Below are 24,449 nucleotides of genomic sequence, written 5' to 3'. Positions count from 1 at the left end.
ACATGTTCAGAACTGAATAGCATCCAATTATATTCAGTAGTAAATAGTAACTCCTTAAAAATAAAGTCATCATTGTCATTAGCCATAGGAGTACACTGATGAAGCATCATGATCATATTGTTTAATTCTCCCAGTGAAGTTAATATCACCATGCTCATTTGACAGATGGGGAAGATTGAGGCTCAGAAAGATTCAGTGACTTGATCAAAGAACCTAAACTGGGGTACAGCTGTGTCAGAACTCAAACCCTAGTTTGTCTGACACCAAAGTTCCTATTCTTCACATGATGTCACCCACTCTCTCTCCCTGGGCTGTTTTACTGCACATTTGACTTTCTGACACCAGCATCTACTGCTGCTTATCCCCCAGGAAACCTGCAAAGAACTCAGATGCATGGTTTGACCAGGTGTTGCTTAAACAAATAGCTGTTTCTGGGAGGCACCCACCTGCAGAGTCACCCAGTGGCAGAGTCTCCCTCAAAAAAGACAGTATGGATGGGAGCACACCTTATCCTCTCTGTATTCACTGAACTGGGGGTGATTTAGTCTCAGTGAACCTGGGAGCAGTGTGCTCCCAAACACTGCCAGCTCCAAGCAGCAGCCCCCGTGACTTTGAGCAATGCTGCTAAGACATAAAAGGAGATACATGCAAGAAAGGCAGGTGGGCCAGGGGCCAGCATCTCAGGCTTGCTTCTGCAGTCATTCAAGATAAACAAATCAGAGGGCAAGCGCTGAGAGATAACGAGCAGATGCCCACGGGCTCCTCCCAGCACCAGGCAGCTGGGCCTAATGAAAAACCCACGTGCTGGGAATTGGGAGCTGGGTCCTCGTCATGACTACTAATGCTGGTGAGTGACCTTGAGCAAGACATTTACCCACAGGTCTCAGGATCTGCAGATATCCAGTGGGGAAAGTTAAGACCCACCTAATCCACCCCACATAAAAACACCGGTCATTTTCCACAGGCCCTTTCTCAACTCAGTTCTTCAGGAAGCATCTTCTGATTGCTCCAGACCAATGTCCTCTCCCATTTTTGAACCACTGAAGAATTTGCTCAGATATTCTGGTTATAAACATAATATATGGTCATTGTAGAAAATACAGAAACACATAAAAGAAAAAACTTTAGATTACTCATAATCTCACCATTAATATGTATTTTTAACATTTTTTCATTATCATGTTATACATATATAAATGATTTAGACAATTCTCTACAGTTCCACATTTGTCATTTAATGCTATATCAAAAACATTTCATGTCATTAAAAACATCTTTGGAGGTATAGGAGCCAAGCTCCGGTGAACTGTCTTGACCTATCCAGTCTCAGCAGCTGTCTACAGGCAGATGATGAGCCATTGGCTGCGCAGGAACAGAGTGTAGGATGACACAACTGTCACCAAAGGATGAAACACACTGGGCACCATAAGACAGTGTTGGCCAGCCAATGCTGAGGATGCCTAGGAATTCAGTGACGTGGAGAGGGCCACTGAGACCCTGACCAAGAACTCCCACCAGTACTCAGTGGAGGGTAGAAAGGAGACACTGACCGATTCTGAGCTACAAGACCTGGTCACCAGCAGCTGCCCCACCTCATGCCGAGCAATCGCGGGCTGGAAGAGAGAATCACCAACCTGGGCAGCTGACTGGAGAAGGAGCCAAGAGAGTGAAGCTAGAGATCCCCATCTAGGGGAGCTAAGGACCTTCCCCTGGGATTCCTGGGGAGATGTTGGGGAAAGGTGACTGTAGAGACTGTGGGGCTAAAAATAAAACTCCTCTCTTCACCATCACCACACTGGTCCATAGCCCATACCTGTCTCACCTCTGCAAGGTTCTGGTTCTTCCCAGGCTCTCTGCCCTTCATCCCTGGGAGCTCTGTGGAGCTAATGGGTCCAGGAATCCCCACCAGAGGGAGGCTCGGTGGGGGTATTGGGACCAGAGGTAGATGTGGAGGGGTAAAGATGATGTAAGGGTTATACCATGTGGTAGTGGGTGCAGGGCAGAGAGGAGCTGGACTGTGGGAAGTGGTTTGAAAGGAGCTGGGACTAGGGTTGGATACTTGGTATTAGAAAAGGTCTCTAAGAAACTACCCCTCCTAATCTCTGCCCCCACCAGACTAGCTGTCCGTCCAATGCTAATGCTTCCTGCCTCCAGGTCTGCCCCAGCCTCCTCCCAGGACTGTCCTTGGTCTGGAAAGGGAAGTGGGAGAGCAGGGTGGGGGACAGGCAAAGGAGGGTGTGACCTTGGGGGTGAGAGGACCAGCTGAGTGCTGGGGCATTTAAAGAATGATGGTTGTTTTGTATCATTTGGTTGATTTAAAAAATGGGAAAAGTGAGGAAAAATACATCTTTGGAAGCATCATTTTTATGGTTTGTAAAATATTCCATTGTATGCAAGGCTCGATCTGTTCAGTCCCTCCCCTGCTGTTGAACATTAAGAAGCCTTCCAATATTTCGCTATTATAAATTGTATTGTGTGAACATCTTTGTTCATAAACCTTCTTCTTGCTTGCTTCTGATCATTTCCTTAGACATATTTCTAGAGATGAAGCCATCTGGTCAAAAGGTTGCAACACTTTGAAGGCTCTGGTGGTGTGCAGAAATGTCGCAGCCACATTGGTTCCCATGGGTGATGTGGGACAGGGCCAACCTCCCACAGTCTTTCCATCATTTCCTTATTTTCCTTTATAAAAGTCTTGCTATTCTGATTCATGTAAAATGGATTCTCATTGCTACTTCATTCAGATTTTTAAAAATTACTTGTTAGGCATTCTGTTCATTTTCTCAGTGAGTTTAATTCTCTGCAGATTTGTGTGTTTGATTTCCATTGTACAAACCTGTATCTTTTTTCTACTATGAGAGACAAGGCCTGGACCCATAGGGGTGAAGTGAACCAAAATTCCTTCTCTGTCCTTTGCTTACAGGTTTCAATATGTTCCCATCACATCTCCACCTTGGCCTGTCTGCCCTCTGGCTGGGTCTGGCATTTCTCCTTTGCTGGAAGGTCTCAAAAGACCTCCAGGATAGCACCACACATCAGCATTTGGCCACCAGGACAGAGTGTTGTGACGGCTTCTCGGTCTTCTTCCCCCACTAGACAGTACATTCCTTCAGGGACTCTACATCATTGGCTCAAAATAGGAATGTCCAACCTGAACTCCAACCTAAAATGATACTCAGAGCTATATATCCTTCCTCATTTCCCAGTCACTCCTGCCCATATGTGAGGTTTGGGGGTCGGGGGGTGGGGGTTTGGCAAGAAGGGACCGGCACAAGCACAACTCAGACCATCCTCAGGGAATCTCTCTAGCACAGCTGCCTGCATCTCAGAAGCCCTCCCTTCTCTACCCCTGGAGTATGAGGTGACCCCACAGAGGCATCTGCTCCCCTGTGGCTGGTGCTAACATCAGCACAGTTCAGGGCAGGTGAGGAACAAGAGGCCCCCATGACCTCAGATACAAAATGACCTCTCTCTACCACCCAGCCTCACCATCCATAATGCTGGCGTGTAGGTCCCTCTCTAACTCCTGTACAACATGCATCTCAGTGGCCCAGAAGTCATCAAGAGAAGGAAGGAGAATGCTTAGCCCCAGGCTCTGCAACAGCCACAAAGGTGGTTCAGTGCAGGGGAAGGCTGTCCCCATAGTCCCTCTGCCCTTTTCTAAAACTAGGTGAGAGTCCCACTAGAATGAACAAATAAATAATCTCTTAAACCCATGAAATTGCCTTTTTCCTCTTAGACCATTGCTTCCCATATCTTTTTGGAGATTTTTGTGGACTGGGATTGTGGTATAAATGTAAAAATATTCTGTGCTCAATTTTCATTAGAGAGACATTGTTAAACAAAGCACCGTACATAGGTTCATTACCCACAGGACTTCTTACAGCTTTTAATATACTAATTTACATTGTGACTCTTCCAGAGGAGGTTAAGGTTTGTGTTTCTCAACCATTTTTTGACTTCTTAACCATTTATCTTGACACTGCATGCCAGATGAGGGTCTCCAGAACACACCTGGCCCACCCTGAGTTATGCAGCCTTGGCTTTCCCTCCACCCAGTGTTCAGAATAGTTCCCAGGAGAAGGGGTTTCCTGTCAGAAGGGAAGCTCTGGCTCACACTCTCCCTGAACCGATTCCCTTTCAATCCAAGTCCCAGCATGGGGTCTGGTACTAAGTCTGCCTAGATGGTGTAGGAAAGAGGTAGGCAAACTTTTCCTGTAAAGAGCTACTTGGTAAATATTTTCCTGTGCAGCTACTCTGTATGGGGTAAGCAGGGGGATGAAAGCAGCCATAGACATTATGTAAACAAAAGAGCAGGGCTGTGTCCTAATAACACTCTGTTTACAAAAACAGTTGGTGGGCCACATTTAACCCATGGGCTATTGTTTTCCAACCCTTGGCATGGGCAGCACATCAGGGAAATGGGCCTCCAGGTATTAAGTGTGAAAAAGAAAGTTAAGGATGGCAAAGTCATGACCACCCTCCAGAGGATAATGCATTCTCAGAAAAGGAAGCTTCACCAGCAGCCCACCACAGGTCCACTGATGAGGAAGCGCCATGTGCCCTCCTGGCTTTGGGGCTCTGAGTGCGTAGTCACCCCCATACCCAATGCTGCGAGCCTGTGATCACAGAAAGTCTCTAAAACTCAAAAGCCCCCAGGAAAACCACGTGAGGCCTGTGTGAAACCCCCTGCATTCCTGAAGAAGTACATTTATTTCAGTGAACTGAGGGTCAGTGGCCTCGTCTGAACTGGGATGCTTAATTCTAGAGCAGCTGTTGCAGAACTCAGGGCCAGGGACAGGGGCCAGATGTCTGCCCACATTCCGCCCTGGTATTCTTCTCCTGGGTGACTGCAGGGGAATGCACAGGGAATTCAAGGACCGTCTGCAATGTGAACCCCAGGGCGCTGGGCCACATACGCTGAACAGGCTTCTGAGACATCAAAACAAGCACCATTCTCTGTAAATTGGGGTCTCATCCTCCAACCCATAACAGAAGGATCCCTGGAGCCTTGTCATTCAGACTCAGAACTTTGTCAGCAGTGTGAGGGGCCAGATGAGGAGGGTGTGGCTGCAGACAAAACCAATTTAGAAAGTCTGACCCAGAAGTACAGCACTGGCTATTTGGTGAGAACCTGATAGGCATCAGGCCTCTTACATGCCTCAGCACAGATGCTTACTGTAGGGTGGATAGCACCCCTCTTGCAGTAAAAAACTAAAGCTCAGAAAAGTTTTGTGAGCTGTCAGAGCTCACGCAGCTACTGTGAGACAGAGCTGGGATCTGAACCCAGACCTGTGTGTCCCATTGGTTGTCTGCAAGCCCAGGCTACCAAATCTCTCCTTCCCGAGTCCTCTCCATCTTCTCAGCCTGACTGCTGGTAGGTCCATGGTCCTGAGTTGCATTGCGGGTGCTTTGTACATCTCTCCATTCCTGCTAGTACCTTTTAAGCCATGCTGGGCCTTGGAAAGTCTGGTGCTACTGACCTGATTGATGGGATGTACAGTTTTCCCAGGATCTGAGGTATCCCTGTACAGATCTCACACTAGACCGTGATGAGAAGTGGGTGCTAAACAAAGCTCTGAGAGTCATCAGGGCCACCTTTGCCTAACGGTAGAGCTGATAGATAGCTTGATGTGCATGGGTGTACCTTATAACCATAAGAAACAAGTAGTGGATGCTTGCTGTGCCATGTTTAGTGCTGAGACATTTGCATATATTATCACACTTCATCTTCCTAGCTACCTGTTGAATTAGGTACTCTGACCATGCCCATTGTTACAGATGAGAAAACTGAGGTTCAAAGAGGTAAAATAATTAACCTTGATCACATATCTGATAGCCCAGCTTCTTTGAGAGTGATTCCCAGGTCCTCAGCACTATGCCATGTTCCAAACCCACCTCTTTTCTAGCCTGTAACTTCGATCCAGGCCATCTGGCTTCAAATCCTTCAGATCCTGCTCTCCCGGAAATTAGCACGCACCTGCCCCAAAGCCAGATACCCATTACTTCTTTAGGGGGTCATCCTCACCCCCTGAGTCTGCCTGCTAATTGGCTTATCCACACCACTGAGCAGAGCTCATCATGACAGCACACCCCAGGTTTGTCCAAAGTTCCCAGTTTAAAATGTTCTGCCCAGTTTTATCATTCTAATTTATAACTCAGAAAATGCACAACAGTGACCATACTTGGGGAAATAACTATGATAACCTAAGATCTGACAAAGAACATTAGTTGTTCACAGTGGAAGCTGCCTGGGAAGTTCAGGTGGAAAGATACAGAAATACTGAACTTCCTGGGTCATCTCCAGAAGTAAGGAAGACTGTGATACAAGATGTCTAAAATGAGATGCTGCTAAAAAGGCTCATGTGTGGACTGACAAGGCCTTTTTTATTAAGTCTTCCACAGGTCCTAGCCCAGAACCAGCAACACAGAAGGCAGAATGGATCCTTCTTTTTTTCTCTGATGGAATAAATTAAGAGTCAAAAGGGAACAAAATGCAGACATAACTGTTGTCTTGGATCATGCCCCCCAGAAATAGGGACCAGGGTGGGTCTTTACCGAAGCTGTGCTCTCAGGAGAAGGGGCTGAGAGAAGCCTGTGGGCCGGGGAAGCAATGAGCAATCAGCTTCAGAGCACCATTTCTGTGCCCCAGGGCATCAGTTCCTCTTTGAGGGAAAGGCCCTGACCTTGTGTGTCCTCATCTCCCAGCCAGACTCAGTCTTTGGTAGACAGTTCCTGGTGTAACCACTTGGATAGGGTGGTTTCCTTTTATATGAGGGCAGTTCCTAGAGAACAGTGGCTGTGAACCATGGGCAGCTAACACTCATAGTGCAGGAGGGATGGACACACTTACTTGGTGAAGGGGATCTTGGCATCTTCCAACAACACTCATCATGATTGTTTAAATTATAAACTGAGTTTTCAGGGCAGAACCAATTGGGTGCCATGGGCTTTACAATTAGCCACAGTCAGATAAAGCTAAATCAGACCAAAGAGGTCTTTCCACTTCCCTTTCAACAGGCCTGAATTAGAGACCATCTATGCAGGAAGCACTTGAGGGAATGGAGGTTGACCAGGGACCTTGTCCTTGAGGAGCTTTTAACTATTTAAGGAGGTAAGTGGTTAAACAAAAGAATTATATAGTAATAGAAAAGTTCAATAAAATTACAAAATAAAAGAAGAAATACAAGCTTGAATAGGAAAGAAAAATAGGAAACCAAAAAAACTTCCTGTGCTGAAAGAGGGAAGAAGAATATGTTTGGGCCAAGGCAGGGAAAGTTCCATGGAGTGTTCCCAGAGGCCTGAGCTGAAAGAGACCTTCAAGACCATCCTGCCAGGATATAGTCTTTAGACATGAACCTCTCCCTCAGCCAAGGCAACACAGCTAACCAACCATGGGGCTCTTTTCATCAGAGCCCAGAAATACACTGATCCAAAGAACACACAGCCAATCAACTGAAAATAGCTCACAAAATGAAAACTATCATCACCAGTAGAGGAGACAGTCGTAGCATATCCAGTAACCAAGGTCTCATCCAGGGTTTAACAAGAGGGCCGAGACTAGTACCCAGGGCCCTGCCTCCCCAGCAGAGTCTTTTCCCTGGCCGGAGGTGCTGGGCCTCCCTGTGTGTATTGCATGCTAAGAAATGCAAACCACCCCCACCCCCAAGCTTGGGAGAATCTCCTTCCCTGAGGTGCTGGGACACTGCCTTGAGAAACCCAGATGCTGAGCAGTCCCAGGGCAGTTCTCAGGGATCATGAAGAAACCATCTTAAGGGGGGCAGCTTCCATCCCAGTACTGCCCTGGATGCCTGGTATGGTCCCACAGAGGAAGGGGTCCCTCCTTTCCTAGACAAAGGTATTAAGGGAGTATGAAAGTTAAAACAACTCTATCTGGCTCTGTAAAATGGGGATGAAGTAGCTGCAGGAGTAGGGAGTACATACCCATCTCCCCCGCTCCAATAGTATGGGCCACTCCTGGCTCCCACTGCCCTGTTCTCTAAAGAATTGCCAAACTACACCCCACCTGCCTGGACATAGGTAGGCCACTCTTCTTTTGGCAGTCCCTTTGGATGGAGCTTGAGAGGAATTAAGAGAACTTTGCAACCTCCCATTTATTAAGTCATGATTCTGAAACTTGAGAGTACCTAAGGATCACGGTTTTACAAATCAGCCCTCAAGCCTCAGGTACCAGGAGAATAAGGGATTGTGGTGAGAGTAAACAGTGTATCCCTACACAGAACTCCTCAGTGACAGAGCTGGCTGCTGGTTTCTGTGATAAAGGCTAAACTCTTAACCCACAGCCTTCAAGACCATCCAAGGAATGGTCCCCACCTTCTAACCACATCTCACCCCACTCTCTTCTCCACCGTCTGGGCTCCGGCCACGAGGAACTAAAATGAGCCATACTTCCTCCCTCCTCTGGGCCTTCACAGAAGCTGCCCTCTCTTCAGGGAAAGCTGTGCCCCAGTTAATTCCAACTTTCTATCACATTTCAAATGTCAAGTCCCCTGGGGCCTTCCCCAATGCCCCCTTTCCATAGCGTATTAGATTGCACCTCAAAAAACTACACTGTGTGACGATGGCCTGCTGCCTCCTTGCCTCTGGGCTGTGTGTTCCCAGAGGCATGAACATGTCTGTTTTTGTTGACTGTCATTGCCCAGGACCTGGCATGAGGTTGTCACCCAATAACAAGCATTTGGCCAAATGGCCTTGCCATGGTGCTATTGTTCTGGCGTGGTTGGAGCACTCTCCACCATTTCTCAAAAATGTTTAAAGAGTGTTTACCATGTGCCAGGCCCTCAGGATGAATCAGACATCTGGTACATAGCTTCTAGCTCATATGTGCATGGTTAGCTTGTGGACACCAAGGCCTGTAGACATGACCCCTTTGGAATATGAAATGGTTGGAACATGCGCAACCTTTGAACCTCACCTAGGGACAAGTAGGAACTTTCAGTTTAAAGCAAAGTGATGTACCCAGCCCCCCAATGTTCCCTCTTCTCCACCATCCCCACATGCACCCATCTCTCTCCCATTGTAACTTAGGTGGTTTGAGCAGATCCCTGGTTATGCTGGGAAGTTGGTAAATGGGAGAGAGCCAACAAGTTGAACTAATTAATACTTGGTGAAACGCTCTGTCTCTCTATGCTAGGTTTGGACAAGGGCTTGCTTGCACCTGCTGCATATCCAATGGCCAATGCTGAAAAATCTTCCCAAGCTTCTTTTTGCTTAACAACGATTTGTTCTAATTTTAAGCTGATGTAGACCACCACCACCCACAAGCTACTTGTGGTATCAGATGGTGCTGGTCTAATCCAAGTCATTTTACTATTGGGAACGCTGTCCTTCATGTCACTTCATGGCTTTGGACCACCTGGTCTAAGTAAGCTCAGTTCTCCTAGAACCAGAAACGAAGCATCGTGGTTAAATCTAAAGCAGAGGAGCAAAGGAAGCAGAGCCTCTCTCCCCACAGAGGTGTGAGGATAGGCAGTCAGGAAGAGGACACTTGGCAAAGCCACGGAAACTCTGGAGGACGTAGGTGTGTGAGCACCTCCCACCCTCCAAGATCAGCGCCTGTGAAAAGCTGGCTGGCTGCTGAGGCTGCTGGGAAGATAAATCTGAGGCAGCTGAGAATGTGAGTGTGGGCAGGGAGTTGGGCACCAGACCAGCCTTACATCCCTCAGCCTGGGCTGTCCTGGAATGGCAGAGGAGGTGACTGCCTTTGGAGCTGAGGTGGGGGTGCAGTGGTGTCCTCTCTTATCACACACCTATCCCTCTGGCCTGCCTGAAAGCCAAAAGTGCTCTTACCTGCCCCTCTGGGCTAGGACTCCTCGGGCCCTTATTTAGATATTATCATGGAGGACTCTAGGGAAGTCATTATTCATTCTGGTAAACCAGTGACTCCTCGCATTGACTGCACAGTAAAAACACCTTGGGGGGTGGTTTAAATCCAGGACCCAAAACACATCAGGCCGATTACATCAGAATCTTAGGGCAAGGACTCAGGCATGAATATTTTAACTCTCCTGGTGTTTTCAGTGCAGTCAGGTGAGCATCCCTACACCCACACCCTAGTGGGGATTGGTTTCTCAGGAAGCCCACTCTGAGAGCAAGGGACGGCACACAGGTGTGGAAGAATGGGCCAAGTACCCCATAGAAGCAGATGGCCCTCATCCTCATCCAGACAGAAGACACAGGAATGGCCATTGTCACCCTCAGGACTGTGATGAGAGGTCCAGAGTGCGAGGAGGTGAAGCAGCAGAGTGGGAGCCTACTCCGGTGTGATCCCAGAACCTTCATTCTTCTCCAGGTTCCCCTCCACAGGGAATGGTAGACAAGGGGCTCTGGCCAGGCTCAGCTTGGCATCTCTACAACCTAATGAACCAGGAGACAATAGTGTGTTTTCTGCCTCAGAAAAGTCATGGTTTTTCTAGAAATTTCTCTGTGTGTACATTGTGTACTTGTCTTAGGTAACTCTGAGCACCAAGACCAGCTTTTACACAGGCGATTTAGGTGACCTCCACCTTATAATCCAAGAAGTGCCAGAATGACACCTCCCACCATCTGAAATCCCACCCCCAGAGCATCGTGCCTTCCAGGTGAAACCACTGGTACCCAAGCTTTGCTGCACATTAGAGTCATTTGGGGAGTTTTTAAAGCTCTTGATGCCCAGGTGGCACTCCTTGTCAATTAATTCAGAATGTCTGGAGGTGGGAGTCAGGCCTCAGTAGTCTGTAAAGGTCCCCAGGTGATTTCAATGCATGACAAAGTTTGAGAGCCCCTGGGTTAGGCATTGCTCTCAACAAACCCTTCTCATACTGAAGTGGGCAGGGACTCTTTACTGTCCCACTGTGTCGCTGCCACTGACCCGGTGCCCAGCATAATCCAGATTGTCGAAATTTTCCCTCCTGCCTGGGAAGGCTATAGTAGCTCCCAACACTTTCCTCCTTTGTCACTGAGCTGGGGTCAGCTCTAAAGATGTTCACTGGGCTGACAGATATGTCTCTCCTTCTCACCCCACCTCTTTTCCAGAACAGTGGAGCATCAGAATCCCCCCTAAACAGCTTGTGAAACCCAGACCTCTGGACCCTACCCCCAGAGTTTCTGACTCAGTCAGTGTGTCTGAGCATTTGCATTTTGAAAAGGCCCCAGGTATTGTTGCTGGGTGTGGTGGGGGGTGGCGCAAAGCATTGAGAACTACTGGTCAGAAGAAAGAAAAAGTGATTAACAAAGTTAATAGAACAGTAGTTGGCAGGGGCCTAAGACAGGAGCCCCTCTACCTAGGGGCTCAGAGAAATGCAAAATGATTCTAAATAAAAAGAAGCCTCATCTCTCCAGCTCTTGTACAACACATGAGAAGAAGAGGCTGAAAACAGAGCTGCTCACTGAGGGATGGGGTCAGGGCCAGCCTGATTTGACCTTGGCTCATGACTGCACCTGGTTAAGACCTCACACAGGAATGGGGCCCCTCCAGGATGTGAGGGTCCAAATTTTAGAGCCCTTTTGTCCAGAGCAAACCCTCAATATAAATCTTGTCTTCCAAACCGAGGGCCTGCATTAAACAAGCAGGTCTTTAATTTCCTCTCTGAATACAGTCTCACTTGTACAATCAGCTTTGCTTTCTGTCACTCGGAGAGGCAGCAATGAAATAGTGCTCAGAAAAATTACACTCCCAGCAATTTCAGAGCGTGCCTGGCTCATGAAGCATGCACATAATTGCTACTTTATAAAAGTTTGATAAATGAGATGCAAACTCTACAGCTACTTCCTCTGAACAATGGAGGAGGCCTTATTCCAGGGGTCATTTTAGATAATGAAAAACACAACTAATGAGTTTGATTAAAGGATTTATTATTAATAGTAAAGAATGTTTAAAATCAAAAACAAACATCTTTTCCTGGGAGTGTTCAGCAAGTCATGTCAGCTCAAAGCCTGACTGGCCAGGGTTTCGGGGGAGTTGGCTTCGATGCTGTGCTCAGCTGCTTGTGACCTCCCTGGACGACCTTCAGCAAGTCACAGGCCCTCTTTCTGCTTCCCTCTTCCCAGCTGGGGAGCAGAGAGTATAAAACTTGCCACCTTGATTCTCAGACATTGATTTTGGGACAAGAGTTTGCTGCAAAAACCACTCTCTTGGGCTTGAGTCATGGAGACCCTGCTGCCCAGGAGGACACTCAGGACAAAGTTAGTGACAAGAGGTGACTTTCTATCCAGATGTTTCACTTCTGAACACAGTGGAGAGGGTAGCATTGAAAAAATAGAAGAGCTTCCATCTTAAATGAGCATTTCTACATTCCATACTGATGAAGGATAGCCTAAGAGTATATGTTTTTCTAAACCAGAGTGGGAGTGTGTGCATGTGTATGTGAGTGTGTATTTTATGAGTATTGATTGTATGCATCAGTGTGCATGAGTGTGAGAGTGCAGATGTGAGTGGGTGTGCTAGTCTGTGTATACATGTATGAGTAATTAGGTGAATATGTATATGAGCAGATTCAAGGGTGTACATGTACAAGTTGGTGTGAATGTGTGTGCATGTGTGAATGGAAAGTGCAGATGTGTGCTTGCACACACAAGTATGTGTTATGTGAGTGCATATGTGTGTGTACTGGTGTCCTGCCTTCACCTCTAATAGTGTGCTTTGCTTACTGCTGGTTTTCATGTTATCCCCTTGGCACTGTCCTCACAGAAGCCCCAAGGGGCAGTTTAATAACAAAGGCTGAAGGTGTGTGTGAAGCAATTTGTAATCGCCTTTAAAAGCAAATTTTTTTTGTAGAAGACTACAGCATAATAAAACCAAAAACTATGCCTTCCCCATTCAAATTTTGTTGAGAAAGGGTAGGTTCTGCAGAGGACAAGGCAAACTGTGTTCCAGGACTGAAGACCGTCAGCTGTGAGAAAACAGAGAAGACATTATATTTAGAAAAGAGCCAATTATTTTCATACCACAAACAACTACATTATTAATACTTAACCAATAAAACTTTCACTTAAAAATAACCAAGTATCTTATAAAGGCCTGAATATATTTGACCTCAGTCCATTCAAGATTTAACTATGAGAAATAAATAGATACTTTCAACAGGATAACAGCACACACAGCTTAGGGCATCCAATATTTTCCTTACATCTTAACAAGTGTTGGCAGACACCAGCCAGCCCTCACCACCTGCCTGGGTTTCAATATACTTTGAAGGAAGGAGAAATTATCAAGACCAAGAAGAAACAGGTCATAGGGGAAAGTTCCAGAAAGATGAAGAAAGATGCCCCTGGGCTCAGAGGAGGAAGGAAAACCCTCTCAGTTCCAATTTCCAACGTGGTGTTTGGATGTAGTACATGCACAGGAAACTATTTGCATTATACATTAAGAGAACACATGAACTGATGAATCAATCAATTGATTTAATAATGCTGAGGAAGAAAGTCATTGAGTCCCTTCCTGGTTTACAGAATAACTTTTCATTCAGATGAATCCTGCCAAGTTATGATTTTTATCCCTTAGTCTGCATGATCCCCTGAAACAACAGGTTTTCCATAAGAAATTCTAGTAGCAAAATAATATATTCCAGACATCAATGTCTTTAGCAGCCAAAGAGATGAAATGCCATGGATAAATCTGATGTGAATATAAATTACTATTGTTATGGTGACTGTTCGGATCATTGTAAAATGCTAAAACATTTTGAAGCAACTTGATTCAACTAATTTTTACTGAGCAACAAACATACTAGAGGCTCAACAATCAGGATACCTACCAGAATGACCAGAGCCATTTCTTACAGCTGAGCTCCATGGGCCCTGACTCAGAACCTGTTAACTCTTAGTTAACACACAATGCTTGCAAGCTGGGGGAGAATCTGTACTGCAAGACACAAAGACTCAACACTTTAAGGTGGATTGCTAGAGACTGACTGGCACAATGATACTGAGATGAAATGGCATCATAGATAAAAAGGAAAGAGAAATAAGTCTACCAGTTCTATTCAGAAGGTATCCAGCCATAAATGTGAAAAATAGAGACATTTATTGAAGAAGATACAAGATACAAGAAACACTGTATATGGGACAATGAAGCCTCAGCCCTCTTCAAAATAGACTCCTTGGAACTTCACACAGTTCTTGCAGTCGCCATAGGTTGTCCCGTTGTATTTTCCGGAATTTCATCAACGGTCTGAAATCTCTTCCCTTTCAAAGGTGATTTTAGTTTGGGGAAAAGCCAGAAGTGGCAGGGCACCACCAAATCTGGGCTGCAGGTGGGCTGAGTCCCCTGGGTGGTTTGATGTTTCACAAAAAGACCCTGCACAAGTTGTGATACATGAGCAGGTGCATTGTCATGATGAAGCTGCCAATCACCAGTTGCACATACCTGCAGCCTTCTAAATCATCTGAATAGTTTTCACAGAGGAATGTTTAAATTTAATGCAGAATTTGATGCAAATTCATTCCTCTACTTGCTCACACAACAAATATGTGATAACCACATAATCTATATGCTCACTCAATGACATCTACTGCCCCTACTGACTAGTACAGTGAAGTCATCATTGTTCACACATTAGCATTCCAATCCACTCTCCTTGGCTACATCCATGGAGCACAAACCATTCTTGTTATATTAATAATGGCTGGACTTTTTCTGGACAGACCTTGTACATATCACTATGGAGACCTCTGTAGACCATATTAAGTGCAAAGGCAAGGCAAGGAGAATGCATACTATGCAGCCAATTATCTACAAAAGGAGGATTTATAAATATATAAAAACATTTGCTTATAATAAAAGTAAATCAAAGCTAGATCTCTTTAAATATGCCTAGCTTCATAATTTTAATTTTGGAGCCATGTAAATATTTTACATAATTATCAAACGGAATTAAATTTTGGAAAAAGTAATCCCTTAAAAATCAAAAGCAAAATGAAATAAGTGAACCGAGCTCTGTGCTCAGTTGGTAGCATAACCACACAGAGATTATTCCATAAAATTTTAAAACACAGCAATTTGACTCTACATCCACTCCTAGTGGAATATATTCTAAGGACAAAAAAAACTGCAAAAATTCTTAAACCCATATTTAATGTTTAAATCATAATGTTCATTGTGGTATTTGCATTGTTTTTCTGAGACTGTTGTGTGTATATTGCACAATATGGCAAATAAGGATATGGTGACACTGGGAAGTACTATTTTCAGTATGGGAAAAAAACATATGTAGGCATGAGATTAATGAGGTTAAGTAAAATTCTACAGTCCTAAGCCTGAATTGGTAGCCGCAGTATTAATACACAATATGTTTTATCTTAAATATATAGACATACACATACATTTTTCCCATGTCTGTTCACTAAGAGGCCCTAGAAATAAGGACTAAACCAAGAATACTGAGCACTATGCCCTTCACGCTCACTTCTCACTAAGAGAAACCAAGGAGTCTTGGACAAATGTTTGATTAAAGATGTGGGGCAGGGATTGCACAAGATGAGCCTAGAACATCTCATCCCACTTAAACAAGACAGCTGTCAGAGACTTGTAGGGTTATGCCAAAAGGACATAGTGGCAAACTTGAAACGTTCCCACTGGACAAGGGGAGGCCATTTGAACTTCAATAATGATCATTGAAATAGATGAAAAGACTTCAAGTAAGTTTAAATCCACGAGTTCCTAAAAACCAAAAATAAACTATTTAGTCATCATTAGAAAATGCAAATGAACCAACTAGTGATCTTTAAAATTGGTGAGGAGAGAGGAAACAATTTGTCTTGTTTCTCCTAAACAAACTATCCCTCAGAGTAACTACAGAGTTGATGAAGAGAAGCACCTATTTATAGATATATTCTAGCTAATAAACAAAGATGGAATGATAGAAATGGCGTAGCCACGTTTGCCACCTCCAATGAATTAACAGAGCTGAGCAATGAGCATCCCTGTCTGCCAGCATCACAAAGAGACACAGCCAGACACGGCATGCCTCCTGATGGAAGCACACAGCACTACTTACGAAGTGGTCATCCGACCTGAACCTGAATACAATAAAGACTCTAGGTCTAACTACCAATTTCCAAGAAATACAGATGACAAGAAAAGTTCTGAGATGCCCTAATTAATTTACAGCAGGCTGGAGGGTGGGAGGAAGGCAAGGGAGGTTAATCAATCAGTCAGCAGCTACGGGCTGAAACCAACAAAAGGCTGCTCAAATTCTGAATGTTTGTTGAATCAACTTCCAGGCAGCTATCTCAGTGAATATACAGAAAGAATAGCCAGCCACCATAGGCCACCAGGTTTGGCTTACACATAAAATTTCTGGACTGTTGCCTACAACCAACCCAAAAGCAACAAATACCTCTTCCTTATAGACTATTCACCTATCCCAGAACTTTCCCTACTCGAACTTTCCCCACCCCCACCCCTCATCTACAGACAATGTGAATTCTTTCTAATGAACTTAAGACCTTTCTTCTCCAAACTCATAGTACCTGAGAGCCTGTCAACCTCAGGATGGGGACATGTGTGTCTTCTGCATTTTGCCCTGCTGCTGGTGATTTAGACTGCATGCTTCAGGTCCTGGTCCTTTTTCTGCGCAGTCTATGGCTCAAAACACCCTGTCTTTCAGGACAACTTTAGGCCTTGAATGTTTTTGTTTAACATAGGCAAAGAGGAACTTGTTAGACTATGCCCCGTGAATACAATAAGCAAAATCCAAAGTGTAATAAACTTTCAGGACAAATGACCCAGCCCAGTCTCTCTAACAAATAAATTGCAAGGGAAAAAACAGGGAAACCTATACATTCAAAGGGACTTAATAGTTATATTAGTCTGCCATAATGCATGGACCTTATTTATATTCAAACTGTAAAAAAAATGGATTTATCATTCAGGGAAATTTGAGCACAGATTGATTATTTGATGAAATCAAGAAATTATTGCTAAATTTTTCAATGTGATAATGGTATTGTGTCTATCATTTTTAAGGAGTCCTATAACCTGAAATAGTTCATAATCAAAGTGATAGAAATAGCTGAAATCCTCTCTGAAAGAACCTGGACTGGGGCAAGAAGGAACTGAATAGAGAGTACAGAGAAAACTAGTTGGATGATGGATAAATAATCTGTTCTCTACTTTTGTATATGTTTGAAATTTTTCACAATAAAAAGTAAAAAAAAATTCACAGTTAACAGACTTATAGTGAAAAAGAGCAAAAAGATAAATAAATAAAGAAAACAAAAAAATCAACAAGCAATGGGCAGTGTCTAAGGAGGCAGAGGCATGGAGAGCCTTCTCAATAAGAGAAGGAACTATAAAACCCACATAAGCCCCACCTGTCTGAAAAAACTTTTATGTGTGGAAGTCGAGAGCCCCTAACACCACTATAAATGAAGCTTCCCTAGATTTTTTCATGTTATAAAAATGTGATTTATATAATACTCCCTAGGTCTTCAGCAACTTTTTTACACACTCTTTAATTTAGTGTTTCCAACTCACCGATGAGCGTGCTGAGCAGAGAGGTTAAATGGCCCCACATGCCCAGCAATGTGACACAGAGGTCCCACAGCTGGTTGGTGCTGGAGCTGAGACCACAGACTAGGTCTCTAGCTCCCCTGCAGAGAGGTGGGGTTTCCACCTGATCACATTGGCTCCTCATTAGTAAGGAAACCAAGAGCCTTTGATGGGCACACCAGGCCTCTCCCTTGGAGAACTGGCACCACCATCTCCAAAATGGCACATCTGCCTAAAGCAAGCCAACCTCCCACAATCTCAAATTCCCACAGCGCCTACTCTTTCATTAAGCATGCCATTGCTGTCCAATTTTTTCTAATCATATTTGTAATGTTGAAGGATGTTTTCATTAATGCTTTAGGCTTCACTGTGCTCCCTAGATAGAAATATTTATTTGCAGGTGGCAGCTTTCAGCAGCTAAGGGGTCTCATTGAAGCTCAACACACATAATGCAGGGCCATAGAGGCTCCATTCTGCAGTGGCAGGTGTGAGGTACCCGCCATGTGGACTAAGTTAGAATCACTCCTATGACCTTTACTCCTGAGAAAGGAAGGTCTCCCCTAATTTAGTGGACAATGGAGCTGGAGAATTTGCACCAAAGGCAGCCAAATTGACTCAGCTCCTTGATGCAAAGCAGAAAAAGCAAAGCCATTTCCTGAGAAGGTTGTCCTCATTGTGTCACCCTACATACCCAGTGATGTGACACAGAGGTCCTATCAGGGCAGGAGTTTGGGGGCTTGTGTGACACTCTGAGTTAAGTCCCATGGCCTTCTAAGCTTACAATCCCCACCTCAAATTTGAGAGTGAAAATCCCATCAAATTCCATGTTGTGCGAGAAGAGAAAGCCAAGCACATGGATGTCCTGGAATCACTGATGTTACTACCACATCGTGATAGGAACCAGCTCTCAGAACAAGGACCCAGCTTGCATTCAGCAAGTACTGGCTCCATGCTGCATGGGCTTTCCCACAGCTCATCCTCATAGAGACACTGTAGGGAAGGTAGCATTATGATCCCCATTGACAGATGGGGACCCTGAGATACATAGAGGGAAAGTACATTGTACAGACACCCAGCCAGCAGGCGGCAGAGCCAGGGTTACACCCCAGGTCTTGCCAATGCCAAAGCCACACCCTTAACCTCTTGTCTGCTGCCTGTGTATCTTTGAATCCTAGAATGTGTGCTAAGTGGTCAATCAATATTTTAAGTGAATAAATGAATAAATAAATGAGAAAAAGAATAAATTATTAGTAGCCCCTGGCCCTAGGTAGAACGGTGATTTTATGGTGGTAAACTGATTGTTCGTCCTGGTCTGTGGAACTTGTGTCTCATGTACTGTTATGTTGAGATGCCCAGGGTTTTGTAAACAACATTTTCCTGTTTATAACAGTAATAATACATGTTTGCAGTAGAAAATTAAAGAAGTGCAAAGAAGTGTAAAGAAGAAAATAAAACCCATCTATAATCCACCCCTCAAGAGGCAGGTGCTGCTGACATATTTTCTTGGGCATATTTCACCTCAGGAAAGAGAAAATATTAAATAGTCCAAGACCTGAGGCAGCCCTTGTTGTCTGTCACCACATATGTCCTGGTCAAGGACATATTGTTCCTCAGGTCAAAAGGTTCAGCAGAATTCCAAGCTCTCCCCCACCCAATACCAGTAATAATAGTAAACATTTCTGTAGTGTTTAACATGATGCCAATATTGTTCTAAACATTTCACATATTAACTCATTAAACAGCAGGAGAAAGTGCCATTATATTCGATAAATTCCAAGGTTTTACAGCATCATAAAATTTATCCCAATAACCTTAAACTCTTCTCTCTTCCCTTCCCCTGCTACTCATAAGGAAAAAAAGTAGTTTTTAGTTAATATATGAGCAATGACCTATTAAGCACCTGCTTTACCAAAAGAGCACTAGCAAGAATCTTGATAAATAGGGTCCCTTCTCCCCACAGGCTCTTACTGAGTCATTAAGGAAATGGCATGGGCCCACTGAGCAGCAATTATCACTTTAGGCCAGTAGCAGCAGCAACAGCAGGTGGGGACTTGTTAGAACTGTGAATTCTCTAGCCCCACCTTGGACATACTGAATCAGAAACAGAAACGCTGGGGTGAAACCCAGAAATCTGTGGCTCAACATGCCTTCCAGGTGATGTGATGCACACTACATGTGGGAACTTCTGCTTCAAGATAGTCCTGGCATTTAAACAGTTGATACTGATGGTCATACCTGATGTCAGACTTAATGGGAAGAATCCGCTGTGGGCTGAAGCAGTCTGGGAATCCTTTCTGGAGGAGGTGATCCTTACCAGGGACTCAAAGAGTCCTCTTTAGAAGGAGGAGAAATGGGAGAGAGGAAGCACTAAGTGTTAGGTGTTGGACAAGAGGGGAGTGCTGCACCTTGCAGCATCGGGGGTGGCACAGCCAGGACCTGAGGAATTGTTCACTCTTTCCCCTTCAGACTTCAGCCCTGTCACCATGGGTCAATAGCTGTCAATGATGATTACTATAAGAAAGCAGGGCAGTGCCAAGTGGGCAAAAGGGGAGTGAGAGGCATGGGCAGCCTGATACCTGAGGTGATGGGGAGGTGAGGCCTGGAGGCTGCAGGCCCTCATTGATTACCCTGCCCCTGGGGGTCACCCTCACATTCTCTGTTTTCAACAGGTGGCTGAGCTGCACTCCAACATTCCATGGCCCCCAAAGACTGCACACAAGGACCAGAGCACAGAAGTCAGGGTGTCCATCAGTCCATGGAAGCATTTCCATGGAGGAGCTGTCATATGGGCAGCCCTGGACTGGGGGCGGGGCAGTGGTCACAAAGCATGCCCACACTGGCCCTGCTGGTCCTGGGCTGTTTTCCCTCGGCCCATAACTTGCTCCTCTACCACCCTGTTCTGTAGAACAGAGGCACTGACCTGTGTAAGATGATAAGGATCCCACCTCATAGGGTTGTTCTGATGATCAAATGATTTAACACTTGTAAAGTGCTTGGAAGTGTGTCTTACATAGTAAGTGCTCAATAAGTGTTTGTTAGACAAAACAAATAAAATAGCAGTGGTCGTTAACATTGACCAAAGACACACTGGACTCTGTTCATGGTGATTTCATTTGATTCTCACACAGATTGTTGCTTCTCTTCTCATCTCATTTTGCAATGAGGAATCTTGGGAAGTGAGCCCCCAAGAGCAACAGAAATTGAATTCTAGGTCCACGGTTTGCCAGCCCCATGTTGCTGGGACTACCTTTGTCCTCTCTAAAGAAGACATTGAAGCATCTGCCTAATTTGGTTATAATGAGGGTTAAGTTCTGAAAGGAATCTGGCACATAGTAGGCCCTCAACACATGCTGGCTCTGTTGTAGTAACACGTTCTGTGGGGGTTGCTCACCCCATGCACCCAGGCCTGGTTGCCGTGTTATTTTCAGACAAGTTTCTCTGTGGCCATCTCAACAGAGATGCTGGAGTGCTCTTAACTGCCGCATCTCTCGCACAGCCCCAGGGACAAAGCAGAGAGAAGGCTCCCTCCCATCATTGCCTTTGAAGCTGCTGAGATGGCAGCCTGGGCTTTCCATCTGTCTTGGCCATTTCTGCTATCTCTCTCCTCAAAGAAGGTATATAAATATTCAAAGAACACTGGCATTTAGATGCCCTACAATTTAAGAAACTATTTAAAATTAAGCATGTTGAATAAGAGGCCTTTATGAGGTATTCTAAACCCCTATAAAATACCATCACCGACACCTTGGTAAGCGGGTTGGTTATTTGTAGCTTCATAAACAGGACGATTTGTGGGTGTTTCAGCCACACTTGGCTCTACCACGGTTCCTTCTCATAAACGTGGATCAGACCCTTGGAACACTGTGTTTATGAGCTTAGCAGAAGGCACCAAGCCCAGCCTGGGATTGGGGTTCCATTGAAGAATTACGTCCTGAGGCCCCAGGGAATCTTCGAGTTGAGGGGAAAAGCAAACTAAGACAGGGTTTAGGAAGACTGACACATAATTCTCAAGGTCTGAAATGTCCTCTCCCTCCTCCTTACCCACAATTCTGCTTGTCAGGTGGTGGAGAGCCTGGAGCGTGTGCCAGCTCCCTCACGTATCTCTTGCAGGGGTCTCCTGTGGAAGCCAGGGGCTGACACCCTGCTCCAGTGGCTCTTGGGCCACTCCATGTTCAGGGGGTTGAGGCTGTCTCCACTGAGACCTTTTCCCCTGCTATCTTGGTTAAAGTAAAGTTGCAGCTCGGAAAAAGAACTACACAGACACATTGTCCTGATGTCATTTTCTTGGTTTTTGTTGTACTATAGTGACCATGAGATGTAAACTTTGGGGGGATTTGGGTGAAGGGGACACAGGACCTCTCTGCCCTATCTTTACAACTTCCAGTGAGTCTATATTTATTTCAAAATAAAAGTTTCTTTAAAAATACAAAGGGAAGCAGCAGTCTTTGAAGACTGTGTCCCAGGCTGCTGGGCGAATGAATGGCACATGGTGACATGGGGTTGTCACCTCTTGCCAGAGGAAACCATGTCCTGAAAAGGTTGGGTGATTTTGTTTTTTGTTTTGTTTTGGTTTGGTTTTCTTGTTTTGTTTTTTGGTAAATTTTTTTTTTTCAGTTTAAACTCAGGAAGGAAATTTGATTTACTAGAAATTTGTTAAAGTGCCTACTGAGTATCCTATTCTGTGCTAGACTATTGTGTTTGGTACTTAAAGGAATTTATTAATTATAATTATAGTAAATACCAACATTGTATTACAGAGGGTACTAAGTTTTATACTATGTCAAGGCTATAAATCTTCACACAAGCTAGTCCCTTGGTCAGCACTTAATAAAAATTTTTATTGATTTGTTGGCTGATTCAATACTGCTTTTCCTGTCTAAGTCTGGATTAATTTCAATTCAATAAATAATTCAACAAATGCCTATTGAGCACCTATTAAGTAAATGGTGGAACTCAACAATATCTATTAAACCAATTAGGTGCTGGGTTCAGGGGATTCAAATGAGTAGCTCCAATCATGGCCAGACTGTGCTAATCATAACAATGGCTGTCATGGGGCACTCATATATGTTGTTCATTGCACTGACTCTGTATGGTATGTGGTGTCGTCATCATCATCATCATCATCATCATCATCATCTGATTTCACAAATAGATAAGTGAAAAAAACTCACCCAAGTACACATGGCTAGTGAGGGGTAGAGTCAGGATTCAAACCCACAGTGTGATTACAGAGCCCCCTCTTTCTAAGAGGCAGAACCATAAAGTGTTTCCTAGGTAGGAACAATTCATTCTGGGTTGAAGGATGAGAGAGGATTTTCCAGAGGAGGTAACATCGGAGCTGAATTCTGAAGAGTTAGCGTTCAGTCAGCAGAGCTGGAGGACAGAGAAAGGAAGCCACAAGGTGACTGAGCAGTTATCTGATGTCATTCTTGGCCGTGTAACCAAGCACTACTCCCCTCACAACTGCATGGTGGGACCTGCACTTCAAAGCCCTAGGAGCTCAGGTCCCATGGGACCAGATATGTCTACCGGCAGTGCAGCCTGGCTTTAGCTTTATAAACCCTCTGGGAGAACTCAATTTTTTCATCTGAAAGTGCAGTACAAGAAAGTGCAGTGCTGCCTTCCATGGCTAGCACCATCTCCTGTCTTGGTTCTCCAGGTTGCAATGGCTTTTTGTGCCCAAACCTGGAAAGGAAACTTTTAAGTGCTCAGATAAGAACACTTTTATTGTGGTTTAAAAAAACAATAATGCATAACATGAAATCGACCTTCTCAACAGTTTTCAAGGGTAGAGTACAGCAGATCTCTAGAACTTTTCATCTCACATGACAGAAATTTAGGTAAGAATTCAGAGGCTTGAATCTCAAGCAGTGAATTGAGCACTGTCCAAGGTGCTAATATATTAACCCTAATATTACCAGAGCAGGAGTTTTCCTGGTTAGTCATCAGAAAATACTAGAACAGAAAGAGAAACTTAGCTATTATTTTATTCAACTATTTCACCAGTGCTGAAAGTAAAATAAGAATCAAATGGATGAAGGCAGAAAGTGCAATAGTTTACTTACATAAAGTAAACTTGAAAAAAAATACACGAGACCACTTTGGAAACTGTGCTGCTGTTACAAAGGTGGGTTATTTTCCAAAGAAGACACTGTGGTCTTTGTCTATTTAGCACTGGACCAGGAGTCCCCTGAACTCCAGTCCAAATTCCAGTTCTGCTCCTCAGGGAGTCACACCTGCCATTGCGACCTCACAAAGATAAAAAATAAAAATGAGATACAACATGAGAAAGCCCTTTGTATCATGAAAGCATTAACACGTGAGATTATGCTATTGCTAGTAGGGCAATAAATAGTGCAGCAAGCATCGCCAGGTTAGACAGATTTATTCCCACCAAATAAAAGTCTCTTCGTGCTCTGATTCCCTCACAAATACTGTAAAGCTCAGCTCTAAGGCCTCTTTTTATGTATCAGCCAAGCCTGTTAATAAAAAGAAGGCCAGCTCCCTTTTGAGAAACACCCATGCCTGACACTTGCTGAGTGACAGGCAGGGCATTTGACAATGACCTAATGACAGAACAGGAAATTCATCTTTTGGGAGATAGATAATGAGCTGTCAGAACAAGTGGAGGTCTCAGGCCAGACCCTGTTGATCTAAACAATAAGGCTCAGAAATGGTAATGCATGGGAGGTTATGCTACCCAACCCCAAGTTAAAAACATATTCATGTCACTTCCAACACAGTCCAAAAAACATTTATTCACTCGACAAACATTATGGAATTCCTGTATCCCATGGCCTCTGTCATCCAGGATCTTGTTGGAAAAGGTGGCAGGACTGAGGTAATAAAACATCTTGAGATTTCAACTGAGGGCTTTAAATATCATTCCTAAAATTTTCCTGAAATTTTAAATAGAAGAATAAAAAAGATAAGTCTTGGTTTTTAGAAAGATAGT

This window comes from Phyllostomus hastatus, unplaced genomic scaffold (genome assembly GCF_019186645.2).
Source record: "Phyllostomus hastatus isolate PE091 unplaced genomic scaffold, TTU_PhHast_1.1 phas_scaffold_129, whole genome shotgun sequence".
NCBI lineage: Eukaryota > Metazoa > Chordata > Mammalia > Chiroptera > Phyllostomidae > Phyllostomus > Phyllostomus hastatus.
The sequence above is the reverse complement of the archived record's forward strand: the minus strand, read 5'-3'. Positions refer to the sequence as shown.